General features: G+C 45.8%; 1 long non-coding RNA gene across 1 annotated transcript in view; it reads left to right on the top strand.

Annotated features, from left to right (window-relative positions):
• The window catches only part of LOC137167685 (uncharacterized), a 61,669-nt gene that overhangs the window by 24,095 nt on the left and 11,444 nt on the right, over positions 1–26,130 (top strand). Inside the window, exon 2 of the long non-coding RNA XR_010924167.1 lies at positions 23,820–24,243. This is a non-coding gene — a long non-coding RNA (uncharacterized lncRNA). The remainder of the gene's footprint in view (positions 1–23,819; positions 24,244–26,130) is intronic.

Here is a 26,130-nt window from a genome sequence, read left to right as displayed (position 1 = left end):
GAGTCGGGAGGGCCTGCATCTCCTCCCCCACCTTGCCACCCCAATCCTGGGTGACAGTCTCACCCGGTCTGTGAAGCCTCATTGGGCTCCAGACTGCTTGCTTGCCCTGCCCCGCCTGAGGGCCTGGGTGTATAGTCCGCTGAGTATGTCACACTGTGATTAAAAAAAAAACCCGTGGCACTTAGTCTCAGAGTGGGCTTCCAGAGCTTGGTTTGCGGGGCTAAAAATTGCAATGTAGACACTCGGGCTGGAGCCCAGACTCTGAGACTCTCCCCCCAGTTTGGGTTTCAAAGCCTGCGCTCCACCCTGAGCCCAAACATCTACATTGCAATTTTACAGCCCCAGAGCCCAAGCCTGAGTCAGCTGATCTCAGCCAGCTGTGACCATGTTGCAGGTCTTTTGTTGCAGTGTAGATGTGCACCGGCTGTCACAGCTAAGTACAAGGTGGAAGAGATTGTTTAGGATAAGTATTTAACACCTATTGTAAGAGACCATTACTCGAGTTGGCCTGAAGCCTGAAATACAAGGAATCTCATTAGCAAATAATGAAGGAGCACCATCTGTTGGGGATTCCTGCAATTCCAGTCTCTCCTAGAAGGGGATGAGTGCTGGCAGTGCGGGGACCCCCAGCTATTGAAATCCCCCTTCTTCGAGCAGGAGTGTGTGGAAGGGAGTGGTGTAGGATGGTTATTTGAGGAGTGCCTAGCTTCTTAAGTCTTGACTTCCTCTGCAGAATCTCCTGTTAGAAGAGAACTGTTGCAGGAGCAGTAGATGAAGGGGATGAATATGTAAAAATGTAACTGGGTGTTTCATACCTGAAGCCTGTGATGATGTGTTTGTATCCTTCGCTGTTGTGGCTGTACTGGCAGACACTACTGAACTTTTCCTGGAAGCAAAGAGTCCAGATTAACACAGACAGCTCGATCAAAAATACTTACCAGTAGGCACTGAACTGTCATTCACCTGGCCATCTTGGTGCAGATATGATTGCAGCAAAAGTGTTGCTAGGATATCCATCCTCTCACTACACCATGAACTCCTGTCTCTCCTCTATCCCACTGGTTAGGAACTAGGGCCCCCAGAGCTACTTGGGACTGACAGAGCCGTGAGCAGGATCCTGTGTTGGTGGGTGCCTAATAAATATAGCTAAAATATAATCCAGATGCTCCTTCCCTCTGGAATCTGTTCCAGCCCCTGTGGAGTTCAGTGCAGTCAAAGGAGAGTTGCTATTTTATCCTCAAATGCCTGGATTTATCACCTTGGGGCCACATTCATTTCATGGTCTGCACAGTCTTCCTTCAGTCTAGATTCAGGAAAAAAAGGCCCCAGTGGCAGAAAGCTCCACTGGGAACAGAGGCTGCTGCAGAACAAAGTGCTGCAAGCTTCCGTCCATTGAGATGGCTTGTGCTAGCCAGACAAGGGATGTGACTAGATCATCTGGGGGGTGAACTGATTCAGTTTCCTCTCGGCAATGCCTGTCACGGGGCTATGGAATTGAAAGCTGCATGAACCCCAAGGAAGGACAGCAGTGGAAGTGTCTCGTGACCTCCCCTGGAGTTGGTTATGTCCCTGGATGCAACAGCTCTTACTGGCACGAGCAGGAGCCAGTTATGGACCAAGGACAAAAACTAACTCTCAGTATGTGGGCAAGTCTGGTCTCCACATCTACATTGAGCAATGGGCATGTCAAATGAAAGAGTCCCATTCAATTACATCACATAATGGGAGACAGCTAAAAAGTGACAATATTTTTAAGTGCTTGTATACAAATGCTAGAAGTCTAAATATTAACATGGGTGAACTTGAGTGGCTCATTAAATTATGATATTAATATAACAGGCATCACAGAAACTTGGTGGAATGATGATAAATGGGACAGTTATACCAGGGTATAAAATATATTGGAAGGACAGAATAAGTCGTACTGGTGGGGGAGTGGCACGGTATGTGAAAGAAAGCATAAAGTCAAATGAAGTAAAAATCTTAAATGAACCAAACTGTACCGTACAATCTCTATGGATAGTAATTCCATGCTTGAATAATAACAACATAGCAGTAGGGATATACTACCGACAAACTGACCAGAATGGTGATAGTGACTGTGAAATGCTAAAGGAGAATTAGAGAGGCTATGAAAATAAAAACCTCTAATAATAATAATAATAATGGGGGATTTCAACTATCCCCATACTGACAGGTACACGTCACCTCAGGATGAGATGCAGAGAAAGTTTCTGAACACCTTAAATGACTGCTGCTTGGAGCAGCTGTTCCTGGAACTCACAAGAGGAGAGGCAATTCTTGATTTTGTCCTAAATGGAGCACAGGATCTGGTCCAAGAGGTGAATATAGCTGAACTGCTTGGTAATAGTGACCATAACATAATAAAATTTAACATCCCTGTGGGAGGGAAAACACCAAAGCAGCCCATCACAGTAGCATTTAATTTCAGAAAGGGGAACTACACAAAAATTAGAAAATTAGTTAAACAGAAATTAAAAGGTGCGGTGCCAAAAGTGAAATCTCTGCAAACTGCATGGAAACTTTTTAAAGACATCATAATAGAGGCTCAATGTAAATGTATCCCCAATTTAAAAAGGATAGTAAGAGGACCAAGAAGGTGCCACCATGGCTAACCAACAAAGTATAAGAAGCAGTTAGAGGCAAAAGGGCATCCTTTAAAAAGTGGAAGTTAAATTGTATTGAGGAAAATAGAAAGGAGTGTAAACTCTGGCAAGTGAAGTGTAAAACTATAATTAGGATGGCCAAAAAAGAATTTGAAGAACAGTTAGCCAAAGAAAAAAAATTTTGCTCTTACTCAAGAAGTAAGTACATGAGAAACAGGAAGCCTGCTAAACAAACAACCAGTGGGGCTACTGGACAATTGATATGCTAAAAGAGCACACAAGGAAGATAAGGCTATTGCAGAAAAACTAAATGAATTTTTTTGCATCGGTCTTCATGGCTGAGGATGTGAGGGAGATTTCCAAACTTGAGCCAGTCTTTTTAGGTGACAAATCTGAGGAACTGTCCCAGATTGAGGTGGCATTAGAGGAGGTTTTGGAACAAATTCTTCAATAATAAGTCACTAGAACCAGATGATGTTCACCCAAGAGTTCTGCAATTTCACATTTGAGTTCCTTCAGAACTACTAACTGTGGTATGTAACCTATCATTTAAATCCGCTTCTGTACCAGACGACTGGAGGATAGCTAATGTGACGCCAATTTTTAAAAAAGGCTCCAGAGGTGATCCTGGCAATTACAGGTAAGCCTAGCTTTAGTATCAGGCAAATTGGTTGAATCTATAGTAAAGAATAGAATTATCAGACATAGAGATGAATATGATTTGTTGGGGGAAGAGTTAACATGGTTTTGTAAAGGGAAATCATGCCTCACCCATCTACTAGAATTGTTTCAGGGGATCAACAGGCATGTGGATAAGAGTGATCCAGTGAATATAGTGTACTTAGATTTTCAGAAATCCTTCGACAAAATCCCTCACCAAAGGCTCTTAAGTAAAGTAAGCTGTCATGGGATAAGAGGGAAGGTCCTCTCATGGATCAGTGACTGATTAAAAGATAGGAAACAAAGGGTAGGAATAAATGGTCAGTTTTCAGAATGGAGAGAGGTAAATAGTGGTATCCCCCAGGGGACTGTATTGGGACCAATATTGTTCAACATATTCATAAACGATCTGGAAAAAGAGGTAAACAGTGAGGTGGCAAAATACGCAGATGATACAAAACTACTCAACACAGTTAAGTCCAAAGTAGACTCTGAAGAGTTACAAAGGGATCTCACAAAATGGGGTGATTGGGCAACAAAATGGCAGATGAAATTCAATATTGATAAATGCAAAGTAATGCACATTTGAAAACATAATCTCAACTATACATATAAATGAGGGGGTTTAAATTAGCTGTTACCACTCAAGAAAGAGATCTTAGAGTCATTGTAGATAGTTCTCTGAAAACATCCACTCAATGTGAAGCAGCAGTCAAAAAAGCTAACCGAATGCTGGGAATCATTAGGAAAGAGAGAGATAAGACAGAAAATATCATTTTGCCTCTTTATAAATACATGGTACGCCGAAATCTTGAATACTGCATACAGATCTGGTTGCCTGATGTAAAAAAAAGATATATTGGAATTGGAAAAGGTACAGAAAAGGGCAACAAAGATGATTTGGGGTATGGAAAAGCTTCCATATGAAGAGAGATTAATAAGACTTTTCAGCTTGCAAAAGACACGATTAAGGGGGGATATGATAGAGGTCTATAAAATCATGTCTGGTATGGAGAAAGTAAATAAGGAAGTGTTAACTCCCCATAGCATACAAACTAGGGATCACCCAATGAAATGAAGAGGCAGCAAGTTTAAAACAAACAAAAGGAAGTATTTCTTCACACAGCACACAGTCAATTTGTGGGAGGATGTTGTGAAGGCCAAGACTATAATGGGGTTCAAAAAAGGACTAGATAAGTTCATGGAGAATAGGTCCATAAATGGCTATTAGCTAGATGGGCAGGGATTACTGTTTGCCAAAGCCTGGGAAGGGCTGATGGGATGGATCACTCACTGATTACCTGTTCTGTTCATTCCCTCTGAAGCACCTGGCATTGTCCACTGTCAGAGGACAGGGTACTGGGCTAGATGGACCATTGGTCTGACCCAGTATGGCCATTCTTATGTTCTTATGACAGGTGCATTCAGGGCTGCCTACGTTTTCCCCAGTTAAGGTCTGTAGTTTGATTTGTCTGAGGCTGCAGGCAATTTAGATGAAAGGAAGTAGACTGTAGCCACCCAGATCTTCATTACAGAGTTACGGCCATGGCGACTACTGGTCTCAGCATGCCCTGCTTCCTATTGATCTGAGCAGAACATCCAGGGTTTTACATAATCTCCAGCCACCTTCCCTGCACTCGACACTCCTCCTGCTCTTCTCACTTTCACTCATATTTCCTCCTACGCTTGAAACAGTCTCCCACTCTCTTTTGGTTAAGCATCCTCTGACCATCAGATCTCTCCTGAAAATCCAATCTTCCCTTCTCCTCATACCCCCATCCTTGGCCTGTTGCCTCATTTCTTTTCTTTGCTGGCTTAAATTGGACGCTCCTCAGGGCAAGGTCTGTGTCCCATTCAATGTCTGTAAGTTTACTAACACTAGGAATGGTTCTTAGGAGTAATTTCATGTACCAATCAATTCTGAACTAAGAGATCCTCTGCATCTCAGGTCTGTGCCCTGTGGTATCCTCTGAGAGTGGTGCATGGCAGACCCCTGTGTCAGAATCACTACGCTCCCTTGCCACCTACGTACCTGGCCTGATCTAATGCTGTGCTGGAATGCAGCGAGCGGCTGTTGGCCCTTTTCCCCAGATCCCCATCATTTTTCACCGCGTCTGACTGTGTGAGACTCTCGTGCGCTTTGGGCTCGGAGTTTGGCTCCCGCTTGTTCTCGGCGCTTGGCCCTGGGGTGTTACTCAGTCTGCTGCTGGCCTCACCAAGAGGACTTTGAGCATCGCCCACCTGCTCCTTTCCCCTCTCTTCTGGATCTACATCCTCCTGACCCTCATCCTGGCTTCCTGGCTTTAGGGAGTTAAGTACAGTAGCAAATTAGGTATGGCAACAATACAAGGGTTACAGCAGGAAGACTACAGTCAGTGTGGTGGTGGGGGCAGAGAGCTGAGGCAGTGCAGAGACAATGGAGAAGCTACAGCACCATAGAGTATAGGGAGAACATATAGTGCAAGAGAGACCGTGGAAAAGCCATATGGAAGGGGTGTTCAGGGGAAAGGCCACAGGGGATGGTGGGATGGACACCTCAGGAAGATTGTGTTTGAGCTGCTTATTTGCATATAATGAAGGTGAGGCTTGTGCCCACCATGGACTCACCGCCACCACCACCTCCTTTCCTTCCTCCTCCTCCTCCTCCTCGCTCGCTAGGATTTGCACACTGAGGTTGTCTCTGGGCATGCAGGAATTGGGGTGCAGGTAGTAGCCTGGGGGGTGGTGCAGCAGGTAGATGAGTGACAGCCAGCGATCAAAGAGGGGCTCCTGCTCCTCCGGGGAGGCATAAAGCTGCAGGTAGTAGGAGCGCCCATTGATCAGCTTGAGCTTGATGCGCTGCCTGTCAGGATCGTGAACGGAGATGCGCACAAACTTCAAAGGCAGGAGCCTGCAAGGAAACCCCAGTGTGAGATCAGATGGTGCCTCTTTGCTGACCCTCTGCTCCCATTGCAGTCTGGAGGACTCAGACTGCAGAGGGCAGAGCCTGCGTGGAAATGCATGGGGTCTGTGCTGGTACTGTGCTGTTGGCTTAGGAAGAGACTCCAGGAGATGAGGTCAGGGGAAACCTCGAGCTCTATTTCCTAGTGAGCTCCTCCAGTTGCAGACAGGCAGCAGAGCCCTAGGAGACTCTAGGAGATAGGGAGGAAAAGAAGCTGGGATAACCACAGGGAATCAATCCTATTTTGGGGATACCGTCTGGAGGTTCTGTCTAGGGTTACCCAGTACACTGGGCAACAGACAGGGAGTTAATGCATCGCAAAGCACTCTGCACACCAGTTACTGGGGCCACCCAGGCTAGTGCAGCAGCCGTTCTGTGCACCTCAGTTTTATAAACAGATGAGGTTGCTGGCCAGGATGTCTGGGTTAGATCTCTTCTCTGTGAGAGCAGGAACAAAGTGGTCTTGACCATCCATTTGGACAACCCCTAGAGCTGGGGGAGAGTTCAGCTGAGTTATCCCATCTGGAGGATGCTTTTTTGAACAGCAGAACACTCCCACGGACACCCTGCTCCAGGGCTGGCCTTACAGTTTACCCCTACACTGCAGCTGGAGGTATGATTTCCAGCGTGGTAGACCTACCTATGCTAGCTTTGATTGAGGTGGTGCGCTGAAAATAATAGTGTGGCTGCGGTGGCACAGGCTAGCTACCGAAGTACGTAAGGCTCTGGACAGGATGATACTCAGGTGGCTAGCTCACGCCGGCACCTGCACAGTCGTGGCAACATTGCTATTGTTGGTGTGCTTGCTCAGTCGAAGTTAGCACTTGTGAAATTTCTAGCTTGGGTAGACACCCCTCTAGGTGCAGCGTAGACATACCCCAGGAGGCTCCACAAGAGTGAGCAGAGATTGTCACCCACGCCACCTCCCAAAGCCAGCCTGCGTAAGGCAGGACCTTCATGAACCCACCTGGTGAGCACCAGCTGCTCAGCACGGCTCCCTGAAGAGAGCTGGGTGTTCTGCGTGGGCGCCGGGCGAGCTATGAGCATTATGTTGGGCAGGGGCAGCTGGTTGCTGGTGGAGGTGATGCCGATGGTGGCCTCGGTCAGACCACGATGGATATCCACGTTCTTGCCCCTCCTAGAGATCTGCACAGAAAGGCTGCGGTGTCATGGCAATAGCTAAGCAGGGGGAACGGATACGGCTGCTTGCTGTACAATAACTTGCTCGCTTCATTGCTACTTCCCCCTCAAATCCTCATCTGGTTTGTTTGCTTCATCCATCTGCTGCGTCTCGTCCTAATCTATTCCGTGAGCTCTGTGTAACGGGAACTGTCTTTCTCTGGCATGTCTGTAACAGTGCCTGGCATGATGGAGCTCTGGTGCCCCTACGTACTGCGCCAGTATAAATACCAGCATGTTGAGAAGGGGGGGTTACATCCAGGGATCATTTTCTATCAAACTCTTCAGGATTATGTTCCCCTTTGGGGCATCTTCCCTTCCCACCCATGGGGTCCTGTTCTGCTTTAGACTGATAAACCCTTGAACTTATCATGTGACCCAGGAGGAGGCATGGGTGCACATCCCTCATTCTATCTGGCCACTCACTGCGTCTGTAACGCTTGCACACCTGGGTGAGTTGTCTGCAGCAGGGATCGAACCTGGGAACTCGGGGTCTTAACATATGAACGCTATTGCTTGAGCCAAAAGAGCCAACTCAGCTAGTTAATGCTGTAGCAGGCTCATCAATGCCTACGTGTGGCCCAGCCCCCACCACTAGAGAGGGACAGTGCCGTCCAGCATGGGTTACGTATGGGAGAGAGCTGCCTAAAACTGCCAAGGAGCTGCTTCTGCTGACCTCTGGTTCAAACAGCTGTTAAATCTCATGCCTGTTGAACAAGCATGATGTTAATATCCCTTCCTGCCCCATTTCCGTTTTGCGGATGGGAGAAACTGAGCTGCAGATTGGTGACGTGATTGGAATACTCAGGACTCCTAGGCCTTGTGGTCCAACCCTCCCACTTCAATGTCCAGTCCTCATTTACCTGGATGAAGTTGCTCTCAAACATTGCAACAGACTGAAAGGGAGGATATTCCCCTTCACCCAGGTATCTTTGAAGGTCTTCCCTGTGAGGGATCCGGACCACAGAAGAGACCTCGCTCTCTGACTGGCTGATAGTGGAGTTCATCCACATTGCAGTGCCTGCAAACAAAATCCTGCAGCTTCAAGACTGGCACCAGAAACCCAGAGACCATGATGATGAATGAATGAACCGAATGCAGGAGGCCCAAGGGCTCTACTAACTCACCTTGTGGCAGGTTCTCTCTCTAGCTGCATGCCACACTCCCAAACAGACAAGCACGCACGCAAGCATACATGCATGTGCAAACACCCATGTAAAGAATCAAACCCTTTCTTACTTTCAACATGGAACTCTCTCAAGGGTCTCTATCACTCATCTGGAGGCCACATTTTACACTAACTGGAAACTCCTGTAAATGTCCAAAAATGCAAAGTAGTGGCGCATCTGGGCAATCGTATGAAAAGTAAATGAAAACATTCAGATGCTAACTAGAGATGGCCCTGAGCCTGGACATACAAATTCAGCTTTTTCCAGAGTTCTGGTCTGGTTAGTTCTGTACTAATAACTAAGGCCGTGTGTAAATCAGGATTTCATGGAGTGCGTGGAAATCATGAAAATGCTTCAATATCATAATTTTTTTCAGTATTCTCAAGTGTATAATATAAAGGATTTTTTATACAAAAAATCAGCGTAGCAAACTATACAGCCCAGCTGTTACATGCCCGTGTATATGTTCTTCTGTATGCGCAACACAGAGTGCCATGTTGTGAAGATCTAAATGCCGTCTAGGTGGGAAACACTGAAACAAGAAAATGGATGTCACTAAAAAGGTGTCTGACGCAGATGTTGTAAATTACCATTCACCAATATCCACCAAGACGTTTTACACAGAGATGGAGGCAAGCTCTTCTGTACTGCCTGCAGTGCTACTGTAGATCACTACCCAAAAGGGTCTGTTGACAGGCAGCTGGATTTGGATATTCACCAAAAAGAGGTGGAAATTCAAAGTATGGCAACTGCTTTACTTGTGAAAGAACAAAAATTCCTTGTTTCAAAATTCTATGGAAAATAGTAAAGTACGTTACTCCCTAAACTTTAACCTTACACAAGGGTTTCTTTGCACAAATATGCCTCTTGAAAAACTGGACAACCAAAAACTGGGAATTCTTCAGATGCAGTGTAGCAAATGGTGGATCGATTTCTTCATCAGCCTAGATGAGATGTGAATATATACCTAAAGTTGCCAAGTGTCACAAGCATGAGATTATGGCATTGATAAAGCTGTCTGGTTGCTTGTCCATGATCATTGACAAATTGACTGATGCCCATGATCAGTATTGTCATATATGTGTCCTTTATAAAGGATTTTGTGATACAGTCAGCATGAAGCTATACAGCATCTGGATGGCATCAGACGATTCCTCTACACTCCAGTGATCCTGCCTGATAGCTGGATGTACCAGCTTTAAGGCAGGTTTGCTGTCATAACAAACAGGAGACTCTGGCCTAAGGCTTGAAGATAAAATTTGAAACTGGAGTCAGTCAGGTGGAGAAATATAAGTAAGCTCTTGCAGATGGCAGGAGCTTTATAGGAGAGTGCAGAGTAAAGAGAGTAGATAGTCAAAAAGGCCTGGCTCCTGCTTGACAAACACAGGGCATTGGGACGAGAGCAGACATCCCTCGAGGGGGGATATGTCTACACTGCACACTAAGCCCGGACTCTGACTCAGGTTTAAACCAAAGCCTCCCTTCTGTCCACATGCAAATCAGTCTGACCCTGAGTCAGCAAGTACTCAGGACCAAGGTGCTAGGACCCCGCTAAAGGGATGGGTCAAAGCCTGAATCCCACTCTGACTTAGGTCTAAACCATCTCATTTTGCAGTGTGTACACAGCTCAAGCCACAAATCCAAGTCAGAAGGTCTGTGCTGTGATGGAGGCGTCAGCACAGCTGAGAGATCCGGGTCCAGCAAATGTAAGCCCAGGTGTGCAAAGCGGTATGGATGCTCTAGCGTGGGCTTGGAAACACTGAGTCCGCAAGCATGGGTCCTGCAGACCCAGGTTCACAATGCAGTGTAGACATATACCTTGGGAGGCAGGAGAGAGTGCACGGAGAATTTCATCTCTTTTTGTGCTGAACTATCTAGCAGAATGTGGGACAATTTGATCAGGGAGAACACGGATGCCTTTTATACTGTAGGCAAGATTACCATGTAACAACAAATGTGGAATACAGTGTAATAACATAAAGGGGTGGGGTTCAGAAGATAAGCAGAGCTGAGTCATTTGATTTAATGTGGAGGCTTACAGGTCCATCACTTACCTGGAGTCTACAGGTACAAGCTGATTCTCAGAGACCCTCTTTGGAAATCCCCTCTTTATGATTCCCTCCTTATTGGCAAGGCAATATTATTACATTCTTTTCCAAGCCTACATTCGGTAAGTTAATAATGTCTGGGTGGTGTCCGTAGGAGCACATCCTCAGCCAGCTGGAAAGCAGGCTTGATGCTAGCTCCCTGTAACCTTAGACATGATGCCTACATTATGATGTCATCAGAGGCTATCTGTGTTCATCCTGTGGCTGAATAAAGCCTTTCCAGAGTGTTTGCTTTCTGTTCTGACCCCTTCTTGCCCTCTTCTGCAGGCTCAGGCCCCTGAAAGAAGAGAGAACAATAATAGAAGGCTGAAGGCAATGGGGTTCTGTAAAAATCTTGTATGTGTTTGTGTGCTGGGGCCCAGAAGGATTACCAAAGGATCATCTGGGTCCTTTACATTGTCTAGACACATCTAAGTATTTTTATTATTATAGAATTACCAATACTAAGTAACATATTGTGTATTGACCCTATGTAGTTATAGCATCTCCCTCCCCCCAGTTATTTATAAACAACCTTAACATGCTATCTATGTATATTAACCATTTATATTAACTTCTTTGGGGGTGGAGGGGAAGCTGAATGTTTCCTGGTGGGGAAAGTGTCTCAGGAGAACAGAAAGAAAGGAAAGCTAAAGGAGGAAGGGGGATATAATTCAGTTATTATCCTCTGTTTATATCCTTCTTGACTATCCTATCAGAGTAGGATTACCGTGTCTGTATCAAAGCATCTCGATGATTTCAGTATTTTTATTTTATTACTTTCCTGGGCAAGATATATTATTACTTTTAACCATTTTGTTGTTTATTTGTTTGGCACTTTTCTCACAGAATTTGTTAGGTCTTCCATTATAAGATAGTCTGTTGGTGTTATGGATGACTGAGGAACAATAGCAGGCTTTTATTTTATTTTAACGGCACTGATACATGTTGTCAGTTGTTGGCTGTGTGAGTGTGCTCCCCGTGTGTATGCTGTCCCAGTTCTGCGTAGGCAAACGAGACACCACTCCACGACTGGATTATTCAATAAGACCACAGATCCTTTTAGCAATGAAGGCACCCGGCCAAGTTTATTGTGGGCAAGCATGGTACTGGTATCCCCGCAGACTCTGCAGGACCACTAACACATGTGTGCTTGTTACAATGGACCAGCACAGTAAACAGCGGGACTTTCCATTTTCCCCTTGGCCAGCCAAAGATGTTTCCTCTGAGACCCTCTTTTATACATTGATACAAACAAATTATGTATTGCCCCTCTGACGTGTGTAGCTGCCACCTCCTGATGTGGCAAGGTACCACCCTTTGATGTGGTAAGACTCCACCCCATTACCTTATACCGAATGGTTCTGTCAAAACATCTCTCTTCATCATATTAACAAGACATTTCTATCCATTCTAGTGTCACTTGGAGAGGTCAGTGAGCCCTCGTTAGCTCTGGGGTTTTAGGATGTCCTAGTACCTTTCTGGTGCCTAACACTTTTTGGAATGTGTGTTTGTTATACCAGCTCTGTTCTTGCCAGTTACTGTGAGCCTGCCAGCGTTCACAGCATGACTTCTGCTCTCTTTGCTTTACGCCATTGCTTTAGTTCAGGCCTCATATCTAGCCTGCTAGGCTAGGCCTCATGTCTCAGGCTCTTACTTTCTACTACAATACATAGGCAGTGTCAGGTGAGTTGAGTATCTTGTTGGAGTAATAAATCTTCCTCTCTGCATTTCCTGGGTGTCTAATGCTTGAGTGGTTTTTTTTTTTAAACTCCTACATTAAAGGAAAGTTATAAGCACTCCAACCAGTGATCTGTGCCTGCAGTCTTAACTTCATTGTAATAAAGCTTGTTTGTTAGATGTTTCTGTAGATTTAAAACAGGCATAACATGATACTGGTGAATGATGGAAGCTTTTGGGTTGGGCTCCATTCCTCCTGGCTTCCTTGAAGGATGGGAGCCACATTAATACATGTTCTCTAGGAGAGGAGCCCATTTTCTGCTGACCATAGGGGCTCCACAGGAATAGGGCTGTATTCAGACAATTGCATCTCCCCCTTGGCAAAGCTGATGAGACTTGCCAGGATCCCACAGTCCTTGTGAGCTTTAGGAGGGCGTAGATAACTCCAGACTCCCATCCCAGTGCCCTATTCCTATGGGCCCATCACATGCCCTGAGGACTTAGAGGAAGAGGCTTCCCTTGGGGGAGCTGCAGGATTAGCAAGGGCTAGGTAAGGAAGCTGAGGAGCAGCTCACCAGTGCAGGAGAAGGGGGTGGGGAGAGAAGCACCAGTGTTTCCCTGACTTCTGCAGCTGATGAACCCCTTGGCTTGCAGCAACAATATCCCAATGAAGCAAAGAGATTTGATCCATGTTTTATAGACGGGGAAGCTAAGTCACAGAGCTGGTGACTTTCCCAAAGTCATTTAGGAAATTCTTGGCTGTAGAGCTGGGTTCTGACTCTTTACTCACATGAGCAGCCTTTCTTTCCATTCAGAAAAAAAGGCTATAAGTACAGTGTGTGGCATTTCCAGGTAAATGAATACCCTGCCAGGAGAGCTGATTGCTGTGGACTATTAACTTACAAGAAATGCTGTAAGCCAAGACCATTATTACTGTTTGAATAGAATGTAATTTTATTAGCTACCGTTTTTCATACTCTAGGCACTTACCAAAGAAATGTGCTAGTTCTTTGCTGTGCTATAACTGTTGCAGGTAAAAGCGTCAGTCCTCCTGCACTCAGCAGTAGCTCATGTGCAGCTCTGGGTGTTTGCAGCTGTTTTATGGAGATTGCGAAGGTTATCTGGGACAAAGTCATTCCGCACCCTTATTGAGTAGGGCCATGGCATTTGTAACTTCCCCCTGAACAGAGACCAGCTATGGGCCTGGAGGAACTTGCTTTGATATCTCAGGTTCCTCAAACACAACTGAAAAAAATCACATTTCCCTGTGTGAATCATTGCGTTGTGTATATTGATGTCTCTTGAGAGAATAAATGATTGCAAGTTGGTCTGCATTTAGCGCAATCTGTTCCTAACCAATATCAGGATAGTTGAAAAGTCCCAGTGGGTTCTTTTCTCTTATGCTGTTGTGTAGATTTTATTAAATGCAGCTTGTTGGGAAGCTCATTTGTTTCCTCCCTGCATGTTATCGGCCTGTATGGCTGGATCAGTTCTTAGATGAGAGGTCATGTCTATACTACAATTGTTGGTTGATGCAAGTTACGTTGGCATTCGGCTGCAGAAATTAGTATATTGCTCATGTGAATGCATACCTGCCCGTTTGCATTGGCACTTCACATACTCACTAGGAGTGCTTGAGTCTCGATGCAAAATGCAGTGCACCGTAGGTAGAGTGCCACATGCCACCACCTGGTGCAATGCCTTCTGGGACACTTTCACACTATAGCGTGGTGGACAGGATGATTTCTTTGAAGGCAGTTTGCTGAGGGGCATAGTGAAAAACAATTCAAGGTTCTTACAGGCATTCATGGAGCAGCTGCAGATGATGGCACACTTCTCCTGGAGTTGAGAAATGAGCACTGACTGGTGGGATCGCATTGTAAGGTGGGGATGAGATGATGAGCAGTGTCTGCAGGACTTTCAGATGCAAAAGGCCACATTCCTGGGTCTGTGTGCACAGCACACTCTAGCCTGTCAGTGCATGGACACCAGAATGAGAGATGCACGGACAGTGGAAAAGCGAGTGGTAATTGTATTGTGGAAACTGGCGATGCTGGATTGCTACCAGTCAGTGGGAAATGATTTTGGAGTGGGAAATGCTGCATAACATATGTGAGGCAAAGAGGGAAAAGTTGCTGCAGGAGTGGAGGATGGAGGTGGAGTGGCTGTCTACTGAGTTTGTACAGCTAGACACAAGGGCTTTTACCAGAGCCCAATGTGGAGCTATGTGGTTACGGGAGACTTTGAAAAAACATTTTAGCAATCAGCCACAGTAATGTGCTGTGCCTGATTCTGCTCTTTCTGGCCCTAACGGTTTGTGGGCTGTTAGAAACGGTGTAGTGCATGGTGTATGTTTATACGTATAACCCTGTGTTTTATAATGAACCTAGGAATTATTCTGTTTTGCTGTGCATTGGTGCTTGCTGTACATTATATGTGACTAGGTGGTTTCTGCAGTATGTGCAGTGAGCTAATGAAAATGAATCTATTTTAAAAAAATAAAATTTTATTGACTGACAAAAACAGTGAGGAAAAAGTGCAAATAAAAAGACAATACAACACAAACTTCAAACATAAATTAACCAAATAGAAGTTTAAATGCAGACAGGCAGGAAACCACTCTGTCCATTTCTGTGCAGAAATACACTCCAGTTTGGCTACACATACACTGACCTGAGAGGCACGGTTGGTGAATGTGAAGCTGTGGTTGTACTTGCTGTCCGCCAGTGTGCTGTGGTAGAGATGTGATCTCTGGTGCCAGGTAGATTGTTGGACGGGTGTAGAGAGCTGCCATCATGGAGTTCACCAGGAATTGCAAAGGGTGCTGAGTCCATGATTGTTGGACCTGTAGGTCAACCTAGAATCTGCAGCATTTGTTTGTTGCCTGAGAAGCCCCATTGTGTCTTGGTGCATCTCCCTCGACATTCTCCGCTATATGAAACAATTTGGTCCCTATTTCCATGGGTACAAGCATAAGGCAATGGTATTGAAAACCTGCACTGTTTTCCACAGGAGGTGGTGACTTTAGCTGATATCTCATTCTTGAGGGCAACAAGGGCACAGAGAAAACAGCTTCTGCTGGCATCCCAACGCCTGCTGGGCCTGTATGCTGCTTAGTCTGTTTACTGAAATGGTGTCAGCCAAGCTTTTTGCAAAGTGGTGTGGGAAAGTATCCTAACATGAAGGAAGGAATAAGGCTGCCAGCTCTAGTATCTGTCCGGAGAGGACTGCAGAGTATCTCCATGAAAGTTTCACCCATCTCTCAGGCGGATACAAGGGATATATAGCCATGTGTACATCAATAAACTGCTCTGCATGCCACACACACCCCTTTGCATTTTCCTATAGGAATGAATGAAAAGCAGATAATAACTCTGCTTCTGTTTGTTTGTACCGCCACCTCTTCTTGTACGAGTAGAACAATGAAAAGTGAACAATGAAAAACATGTTCTTACAGTTCAGGGCAACTGCACCTGTATTTCCCCTTAGCGATCCAGCTAGGGCATCCATTCTTAGGCTCCTAACTCCCCAGCTATTGCCTCTGTTGGGTGGAGACATGTTCCTCTCTCTTCTGACCAGAGAATTTCCAGGCTGCACAGTTGCGTGCTTTCACTGTCTTTCCCAGTGCAGACAGGTTCCCCAAAGACACCTGCTGGCTTTCTCTTCAGCAATGGTAACAGGTGTAATTGCTACAGTTATAAGTACACACAGTTCTTTCTCTGCGAGCTATTTTTTTTCAGGTAAGACCCATTAGAGAGAAAATATGCTAAACCTATGCAGGAACCTACATGCATGTTAATAAGTTCACTGCATAGGTTTAGCATATTTTCTCTCTAATGGGTAAGTCTTTCAGTTGTCCACCCCAGCCTAGGGGTTTCCTTGTAACTACCAGTTTACCACAGCTTCAGCTCAGAACAAGCAGTCACAACAAGTTCAGTTCACTCTTTACACAGTACAGGGTTCTTTGAGCTGGAATCTCCAGAAGTAAGTAATTAGTACATAATTGGTCTCTCTCCCCAGGGTGTATCTTCAAAAGGTTGACTTGGGAGGGGAGCATTTGTATCTGAGTATTCCTAGGAAATCCATTCACACGTATTGTTCTAAAAAGACTTCTGAAGTTCCTCTCAGAACTTCCAGAGATTGCATTAATCTTTTCTTCCTGCTAAAGAAATTTCATACAATCTCACAATAGCACATAAACATTTGCATTTGTAATACAATGAACTCCAAAGATGTTAAACCTAATTCAATATGGTTTAACTTAATTCAGTGAACTTTATCTTAATTCCCTGAGGTTTGTTCAGGATATTACAAGATATTGTCAGTCTGTCATGTGTGTCTTTAGTAACTTGGGATGGGCCGGGCGCTATCTTCACATTTAAACATCGTAAGGGAAAATGCATGCACGTAGTAGCATTCCCTGCATGTGACTAGCTGGTCCCAGCAGGCAAGCACAGGCAAGACTGCAGCGAAGTCTCAAACAGGTCCTGGCTTGTGGCATAGCTCATTGATTCTCAAGCTGTGGTCCACAGACCCCTGGGGGTCCACAGACGATGTCTAAGATTTCCACAGAGGTCTGCACCTCTATCTGAAATTTTTTAGGGGTCTGCAAATGAAAAAAGGTTGAGAACCACTGGCATAGCTGCCCCCTTCCCCCCCCCGGCGCATACCTCCACTGATCACAGCAAGGGTCTGTCGTGGGCGCCACTGACAGGTCCATGATGATCTCTGGGGGGCTGGTGGGATCTGCGCCAAGTACAGCATGCGGCTTGTAAAAGCAGGGCCTGCAACTCAGCACCAGGTTGACTGTTGGCCTCCCTGGCCTTGTGAGATGCCTGTCACAGTTGCTTTGCTTTCATGTGGCAAAGGTGCTGATCTCTCTTACGCCTTTGTTGTGTTGTGGCTTCCTGCCTCCATGACCCCTGGGCAGTGGAGCATGCAATTGTGACCAGAGTGGTCAGTGCTGGGCATTGTGGGACAGCTGCTGGAGGATTGTTAGGGTCGACATAGGTCACGCAGTGTCTACACACGCACTGCATTGTCTTCAGTAGATCAATCATGGCTCAGCGTCATTCAGGGAGGTGATTTAACTGCATAGCTGTAATGGGGCATTTACATCGGCAGGAGACAAGTTTTGAGTGTAGACACAGACACAGGCACAGATAGATTGACAAAAGGTGATTGTAGCGTAGACCAGGCCTAAGGAACTCATAGGTGACACAAGAAGTGGTATTGGCTGAGAGAACGGAACAACACTGGACCGAGTCTCGACTGAGCCAATGCCCCATAGTGTTAGGGAGTGCTGTGTTGCTACAGAAAGGGTAGGTTCTCGTTTTGGATGAGACCTAAAACTGAAGTCTTGACCGCTTGTCGTTGGCCATTAAAGATCCTGAAGCTGGAGTGGTGTTTAAACCAGCATTCTGGTTAAATCTCAACCTCAGTAATTACGTAATCATGCTTATCTATAACTAGAGTTGTAGGTTTCTTATGGTGGTAAAAATGTCATGGATACTATGATTTTTCTGTTTGTCCATGATTTTAATACAGGTGTGGTTCCCCAACAGTGGGTCAGATTGCAGGGAGATTCTAGGTGCCTTGGTGGCCTCATGCGTAGGGTAGGCTCTGGGGGAGAGAGGTTAGAGGGTGAGGCTGCTCCACACTCACCCTGCAGTGGTGGCTCCTGTCCCATGGGGCTGGGCCCACCTCCCTCCTCCAGGTGTTGCAACACCACGCCGGTTTTGCCTGGTCATCCGTCTCATGATAGCGGGTAAGGTGGCGGGCTCGGCCAAACCAGAGCAGCGCTGTGATCTGTGTACCAGCCTGCAAAGCCCAGAGCGGGGAACTGGGCCCAGCGCTATGGGAAAGGAGCTGCTGCTTCAGGATGGGCTTGCTTTCCAGCCACCCCCTCCCACTCCACCTTGCTGACTGGGCCAGGATTAGGGTTGCAGTGCCAGGGTGAAGGGTGGTGATGCAGGTGGTCAGTGCCCCTTTGGCGTGGCCAGGAGGAAGCAGTGGCGGCGGAGGAGGAGAGATTTATGGAATTGTATTTAAAGAGGTATAGTTTAATTTTCATACTTGTGATTTTACACACCATTTCCCTCTAAACCCACAACTTTTACTAAATTTATCACGACTGTTCTGTGATTTTTATTTTATTTATTTATTTATTTTTAAATGCAGTGACAAATCTGCAGCCCTGTTTTATAACACACACCGCTGTTTCGCTATAAACTGTTGGGACGTATTCCTGGCTCAAAATATCTGCCATTTTCCACTCCAGAGGTGGCTGCATTTCACTGTTGTATATAGATAAGATTGTGGCTCTGATCTCCAAATGAGATGCAAGGGTTCAAGTTAAAGCTAAGACAACCATGTAGGAACTCGCACTCAGTCCAAACTCACTTCTGCTCACTCTATCATTTGTCTTCTCCCTCAGTCCTGGGTGTCTCCTTGCTCTGGGCAAGCCCAATCTATCTTCAGTGTCTCTTCCAGGAGAAAGATGCAACCTCTAATGCAGTGATACTCAGACCTCAATGGTTCAGGAGCCAAATGACTGGCCGAGTATTATTTGATCAACTACAATTGGCTAATAACGTAGTAAAAGCATCCTGATTGGTTGTTAATTAAATCAGTGTTTTAATAACACTTGCTGCAGAGAGCCGCAGGAGACACATTAAAGAGCCACTTGCGGCTTGAAAGCCTCAGAGTATCGCTGCTCTAATGTTAAAGGTGATGTTCACAATGACGTAGGTTTCTCATGAATTTAACCATCTATCTCTCTAATCCAGGCTTGACATTCAAACAGGAATGTCCGTGACTTGAGAGAGAGAGGCAGGAGGATGTCAGTATCCTGTGGTGGATTAAAAATGTCCAGTAGCTAGTGAAACAAATTACCATGTGTTCAGGAAATGCGCAGAGGCAGGATGGGAGGCAGACACACATTTGGTTCTGCTCTTTATCGTTATCCCAATACTCAGCCTGGAGGCGGCGATTTCTAATAAACACTGGAGATGAGCCCTGATGGCATCAACTACTTTTTACATCACTACTCTAATTTTGTTTTGCGCTGCTTGCCTTTTGCAACAGAGATTTCTCGGGAGCCAAGTATGTATCCTTCTGGGCCCAAAAGAATAAAGAGGGGAAAGGTGTGGGAGTGGAGATCCATCTGCCTGGGGAAGATATTCCTAGCACTTTTGGAGCTCTGTCTTTGTGATCTGCACCCATGACATTCCAGTAGCCATGGCCTGCAGCACAGTTGCTACTGTGAAGTCCTAGCTGGCTGCAAATGAACTGTTATCGCCCCACCCAAACAGTTCATGGTGTCAGCTGAATGTTAAAATGTCTCTTCCAATGAATTTGGAAGCTGACTAAAGGCACTGGGTTGATGGCGCTGGAAGATGAGAACCCCCTATTTAGCCACAGGACCGGTATGACAGGACAGGTATAATGAGGGCAATGGGTAGTGCAGATGAACACACTGGCAAAGCGTATGTAGTGTCCTTGGCTGAAGGGAAACAGCCTACTGCTGCTACCATCTAATCAAGTTAATCCTTTAGCGCAAGGGGTAGAGGTCTGCGTTGTGGGACTGATAGGGTTCCCTTAGCATGTGAATCGAGGAAAGCACGCTGCTGATGAAGTGTATATGGAGGGGTCATTACACAGGTATCTGCTTCCTAGTCCAGGGTGAGACAGGAATTCAGTCTTCATATCCAACAGGCTTGGCCTGGTTTTTAAGCTGCAGTTTGACAAAACCCTAGCTGGGATTATTTAGCTGAGGTTAGTCCTGCTTTGACGGGGTTGGACCAGATGACCTCCTGAGGTCCCTTCCAACTCTGATTCTGTGGTTTCCAGTGGGTACAGGCTAGTCTGAGATGTGGACACTAGGATCTAGAGTCAAGACAACCCTTCTCCCCCAATCTAATTATTGGATTTACCAGGTTTTGCTACTCTAAATGAACCCCTCCCCCCCTCCCATTTTGCTACTTACAAAGATTTTTATTTTTGTGGTTGTTGCCTAAACTGTATCTTTCCGTATGGGTTGGAGATAGTATTCTGAGTGACACTGTATGCATTTACCAGCAAACTAAAAGCATGCAGGCTTGTAGATTTATATACACAGGTTTGGAATTTTATCAGTCAATATTGATTTCACCGTACTCCTACAAACCAGCAAAAAAAATTTCCATTGATAATTGAAATGTCTAGTTTGATTTAAGGATATTTACTTTGTATATTTTGATGTGATCTTAAAATTTGTGTTTTAATGGTTATAAAGCTTTAACTATTTGAACTTCAATGTCAACTGTCATTCTCATCCTGTTTGCGTGACACCCCCATAATTCTGCTCAAGTATGAAAATTTAAATAGATAAAAATCTAAACAGATACTTTAAAAAAACCTGAAATTAAAAAAAATATATTGAATTTTGCTAAGCTGACGTATACATTGGCCCCACTTGCGAGATGCATGTCAGCCAGCAACAATCACCTCCTTCATGGCCTGGAAGGTATAAGTGTCTAGTCCAGTGTTTCTCAATTGGGGTTCCGAGGGAACACTGTTAGGGTTCCAAGAGCAGCTGTTCTCCGTGCCGCCGAAAAAGGGAAGATGTCCCGGATTTTTCGGCAGAGTGTATCGAGTATGAGTGTAATTTCCCCGCGGAGCCTAAAGGGTTCCGTGGGGAAATTTAATGGAGAAACGCTGGTCTAGACAGACAAATGAATGATTGATAAGGAGCTGGATAAGATCCAGGAGAGGTGGGTGCCTTAGGCACAAATGACTTCTTGGAATTCCACAGTTCTGTGAAGACGGGCTAGGCAGCAGTTCAGCAGAAAAGGACCTGGGGGGTTACAGTGGACAAAAAGCTGGATATGAGTCAACAGCATGCCCTTATTGCCAAGAAGGCTAATGGCACATTGGGCTGCATTAATAGGAGCATTTGGCACTGGGGAGGCCTCATTTGGAGTATTGTGTCCAGTTTTGGGGCCCCCCACTACTGAAAGGATGTGGACAAATTGGAGAGAGTCCAGCGGAGGGCAACAAGTCATGTGCTCCAGCCTCCTAATCATTTTTATGTGGAGAGGCTGAGGGAACTAGGCTTGTTTAGCCTGCAGAAGAGAAGAATGATGGGGGGCGGATTTGATAGCAGCCTTTAATTACCTGAAGGGGGGTTCCGTGGAGGATGGAGCTAGGCTGTTCTCAGTGGTAGAAAATGGCAGAACTAGGAGCAATGGTCTCAAATTGCTGTGGGGGAGATCTAAGTTGGATATTAGGAAACCTTTTTTAGTAGGAGGGTGGTGAAGCACTGGAATGGGTTACCTAGGGAGGTGGTGGAATCTCCATCTTTAGAGGTTTTTAAGATGCAGCTTAACAAAGCCCTGGCTGGGATGATTTAGTTGGGGTTGGTCCTGTTTTGAGCAGGGTGTTGGACTAAATGACCTCCTCAGGTCCCTTCCAACCCTAATCTTCTATGATTCTATGACTTGGTCCTGTCTCTCCTTGTGGGTATCAGGCTAGTGGGAGGTGATGCCTGTTGCCTACTATCTTTTGATCCTCCTCCAGAGGCAGGATCAGAGTTCGGTCCACATAGGTTCCCTCTCTATCTCCTCCCCAGGAGCCAGAACAGAGTGGGAAGGAACTAACACATGGTCCTGATCTCTTCTTCCTTCCACATCCAAGGGAAGCCAGCTTTCCTTCATGCAGCGTTGCCAGCTCCCTCAAGTTTATCATGAGTCTCCAATATTTTTCATAATGTCCCTACTCCTGGAGTCAGGTGATATGAGGATCTTAGCCTTCTTTTTAAAAAATTGTAAACTTCTAGCCCTTGTGGCTGCAGAGAAAAGTTCCAAAACCTGAACCCAAGTGCAATCAAAAGGCTCTGAGGAAAATAACCCCAAATGCTTTATTTTATTAAAAAATGTCATGATTTTAAACCAGTCTCATAATTATGTTGAGGTCTGACTGGTGACTTTTGAACAGTTTGGGGTTGGATATACTGCCCATGTGGGGCCCTAGCTGTGGAGGTGGTATTATGTGGAGGTTTGTGGGGGGGGGGGGGGTGCCCAGGAAGCCAGATACAGTGATTGTGTCAATCACAATGATACTGTAGAAATAGTAAACTAATTTATTAATCATTTTTGCTATGTACAAGTTTAATGGAGAAATATTTGTATGAAACAGTTAAAAAGAACGAGTTCTTTTTACAAACAGTAATGGCAGTGATGCAGGTAAAACCAAGGCTCATCGTAGATCGGTCATGCTTTCGTCTGTGAATTAGGCAGGGTCGGGCAGAGCAGCTGGCACCGCTCCGCTGGTCATCCTGGGAGTTACAAAAACACACCCTCTAATGTGACAGCACTGAGACAGCAGCTAGGACAAGATACATGCCATGGGAAAGAGACATAACGAAAACACAGACGTTGCTGTGTCACTGAGCAAAGAAGTCAACCCCGGAATGATTATAAAACCTTAAGGAATGCTGACCAGGAAACCTTGCTTTCCTGCTGCTTCCTCTGTCGGCCTTTGACTGAGGACTCTGACAACCTTTGTGTGCCTTACTGGAATTGAATTGTAAATGGATCCCTGTGTTCATGGCAGTAAACAGTTCAATCCTTACTTGGGATGGAAGGAGAAGTACTTAAACTGGGGACTAGGAGCCGGGACACCTGGGTTCTGTTCCCAGCACTCCTCTGGGCTCACTGGATCACTTTGGTCAAGTCATGTGACCTCTCTGTGCCTTCATTTCCCTATTTGTAAAATGAGCTATAACAACCCAAGAATGATGTGAGGCTTAATTCAATCAAAATTGTTTTATGGCCCCTGGGTGGAAGATGCTAGAGACGTGCAAGGCATTAAAATTACAGTAGGACCAAATTCCGATGCCATTATTCATACAGAGTAGCAATTTACTCCATATGTGGGTCCTCTCATGCAGTAAGGCATTATTTAACGTCAGTGAGGGAAGCAGAAGGCCCCTCAGGTTTCATTTACACTCTTATATTTCCATGGTTTCTAATAGCAACATTGATCTCCTAGCCAGACGTTTCCTGGGAGTGCATGACTCTCAGACAGGGAGACAATACTACTTTGCTCTAAGAAACTCAGTGCACTCTCCAGAGTAGTAAGGGTTTTCCATAAGTATTATCCTTACCTCCATTATACAGATGGGGAAACTGAGGCACAGAGCAGTGACGTGATGGCCCATGGTCTCCAGCGAGTCAGTGGTAGAGCTGGATATAGAACCAGCATGTATTAGAGACAGAGGCCATAACAGGAGTATCGTTGTAAACATCTTTACATAGTATGATCACTTGGAATGGCTTATTGCAACTATAAGGTGTTTTTTTGTTTGGTTGGTTGGTTTTTTTTTTACAGGGGAATGGAAAAAATTTCTGTTGAAATTCTAGGCCCCCAGATCTAGTTTGGGATTTTCAGTGGCCAATCAGATTTTAACTCTTGTAAAATCTATTTCCTCCCCCAGGTGTACTGCCCACAGTCCTTTGCCACAGTGAATACACACTCCAGTCGCAGATGGATGCTCCATTCTTTACATCCTGTCTTTAACTGTTAACGGTGCTGTTCAACTGTGATGTTGAACAGCTGTCATGTTCCACCCCAGAGGTGGCTGCATTGCAGTAGTAGGTAATGTGATTCCTGAATAAGTAAGAGTCTGAACTGCATTGGGATCCACCAGAATGAGATGGATGCTTTCTGGATGTATATTAGAGATTTCATCCAAAGGACTTGTAAGGACAAAATGAAGCAATGTTCTCGTGAATGAGTCTGTGTTTAAACACAGTGAAGGCATCACTAAACTTCTTTGTTCATTTTTTTCATAGAAGTCAGTGAATTTGGTGCTGGATCAGCACTCCTGGAGACTATAGTCTTCTTTAATCACAGAGCAGGTAGAGCACAGGCAGTGGCAATGCCCACGGTCTTTGAACACACATTACCCACTACTTCCAAAGTGCCTCACTCCTGTCCTGGAAAGGACATTTCTTGTGGTACAGCTCATTTCCCACGGACCAATCAGCCCTGGATCTCTGCTGAGGTTGCCAGCTAGTGGCTCTCCGGGTGTGTGTGTGTGTGTGTGTGTGAGAGAGAGAGAGAGAGAGAGAAGGGGAGGACAGCTCTCGTTTGTTTCATGTGAGCTGAGTATTTTGGAATCTCTAATAGTGCACACCCAGTTCCTTCCAGAGACCTGTGCCTGCTGATAGTGGGGGACGGAGGGGCCAGGCAGCCGGCTTCAGCAGTGTTACTGAGCATGCTCAGTGCAAGCCAAGCAGCAATCCTGGGGGGCTGGCACATGAACAGACATGCCTCCCCCCACCTGTCTCCTCTGGTCCCCTCCTCCTGCCTTACCATGGCTCTTTGGCCTCCAGCTGTGCAGAGGCCCTCTTTTGACTCTTGAGTGCTCTGTCAAGCACCTTTACAGTGAAGAACAACTGGGTGGGACTCTGTAAGAGTCTTTCAACACAGCTTCACCCTTGGTGATGGGGGTACACGAGTGATCAAACCAAATCAGCCCCCCACAAGGGACTAATTATGTTCTTACTGGAGTGAGACTGCCTACGCATTAATCTCTGGGGACCCCCATGTCTGTGGCATAGGTCTGGTCTACACTTAAAAATTAGATTGACCTATCTACGTTGCTCAAGGCTGTAAAAAAAAATGTTGCTCCCTGAGTGCCATAGTTAGATCAACCTAACCCCCAGTGTAGATGCAGCTATGTTGAAGAGAGAATTCTTCCATCTACCAAGCCTCTGCCGCTCAGAAGTGGATCACCTCCAGTGACGGGGGGGGATCCCCTTCTGTCGATGTAGAATGTGTCTACACTATGGTGCTACAGCTGTTGTGTAGATATGCCCTAAGTCTCCTGCATGGTGGTATAGGGATGTAATCAATCCTCTAACCCCAGAATAGTCCTCAGCCCACGTCGATTCTGCTGTCAGAGTTCTCTTTCCTCTCCAGCTCTGAGCACGGTGGTGTGTTATCCAGAAGCCACAATGTCACTTAGGAAAAGTCAAAGTGGTGGTTGCCAGCCAGAGTGAGGAAGGAGGGCAGTGAGCAGTAATGAGGTGAACTCATGCAGAGAGGAAAGGTTTTCTGTGCTTCCTGATGGAACTGAGTGCATCTACATTACAGCTGTAATCAAGTCAGGGGCTGTGGTTACAACACAGACAAATATTAGTAACTGTATCCCTGTCGCTGGGCTAAACTCTTGACCAGTCCAAGGTGTTAACCTGGTGTGGGGACACACATAGGTCCCACCTACACACTAGCTTTATCCATGTTGAAACTGTGCTAGGGACGATTGTCCTAAATGAGTTAGGTTACACCAAGGTTACAGCTGGCGTGTCCATGGAGCCTCCTGGAGTGGGTTCGGTCTCAGAAGAGAGCTCAAGAAATGAATGGGCATTGGAAATCAACTCCCCTCTCTGCTCAGGGCTCAGGCATGGTGGTGGGGCAGTGTATAGGTGAAGCTTCTGCAATCACTGGGGAATGCGGTTACAGGTCCCTGTTTGTGCCTGGGCTGCAGACAACATGAGTCTATTACAGCCATGGCTTTACAGCTCTTTAGCTCATGCTGGAGCAGCTCATGATTTTACTTTCAGGTCCCTGATTCAATCTGTGGAATCAGACTTGCACTCTTCCTGGCCATGGCATACCTGTTTTGTAGTTGATTAGTCTCCAGGCATGTTCATCCAGTACCTTTTACCTGGAGAAAATGCATTTAAAATAAACAAATGAAGCTCCCCGTTTGGAGCAGAGAGAGCAGCCTGGGTGTTTGT

Source organism: Emydura macquarii, unplaced genomic scaffold (assembly GCF_026122565.2).
Source record: "Emydura macquarii macquarii isolate MOO-44397 ecotype Brisbane River unplaced genomic scaffold, CSIRO-AGI_Emac_v2 contig_2960, whole genome shotgun sequence".
NCBI classification, from domain to species: Eukaryota; Metazoa; Chordata; order Testudines; family Chelidae; genus Emydura; species Emydura macquarii.
Note: the sequence above shows the minus strand (reverse complement) of the source record. Positions and strands in the feature narration are given on the sequence as shown.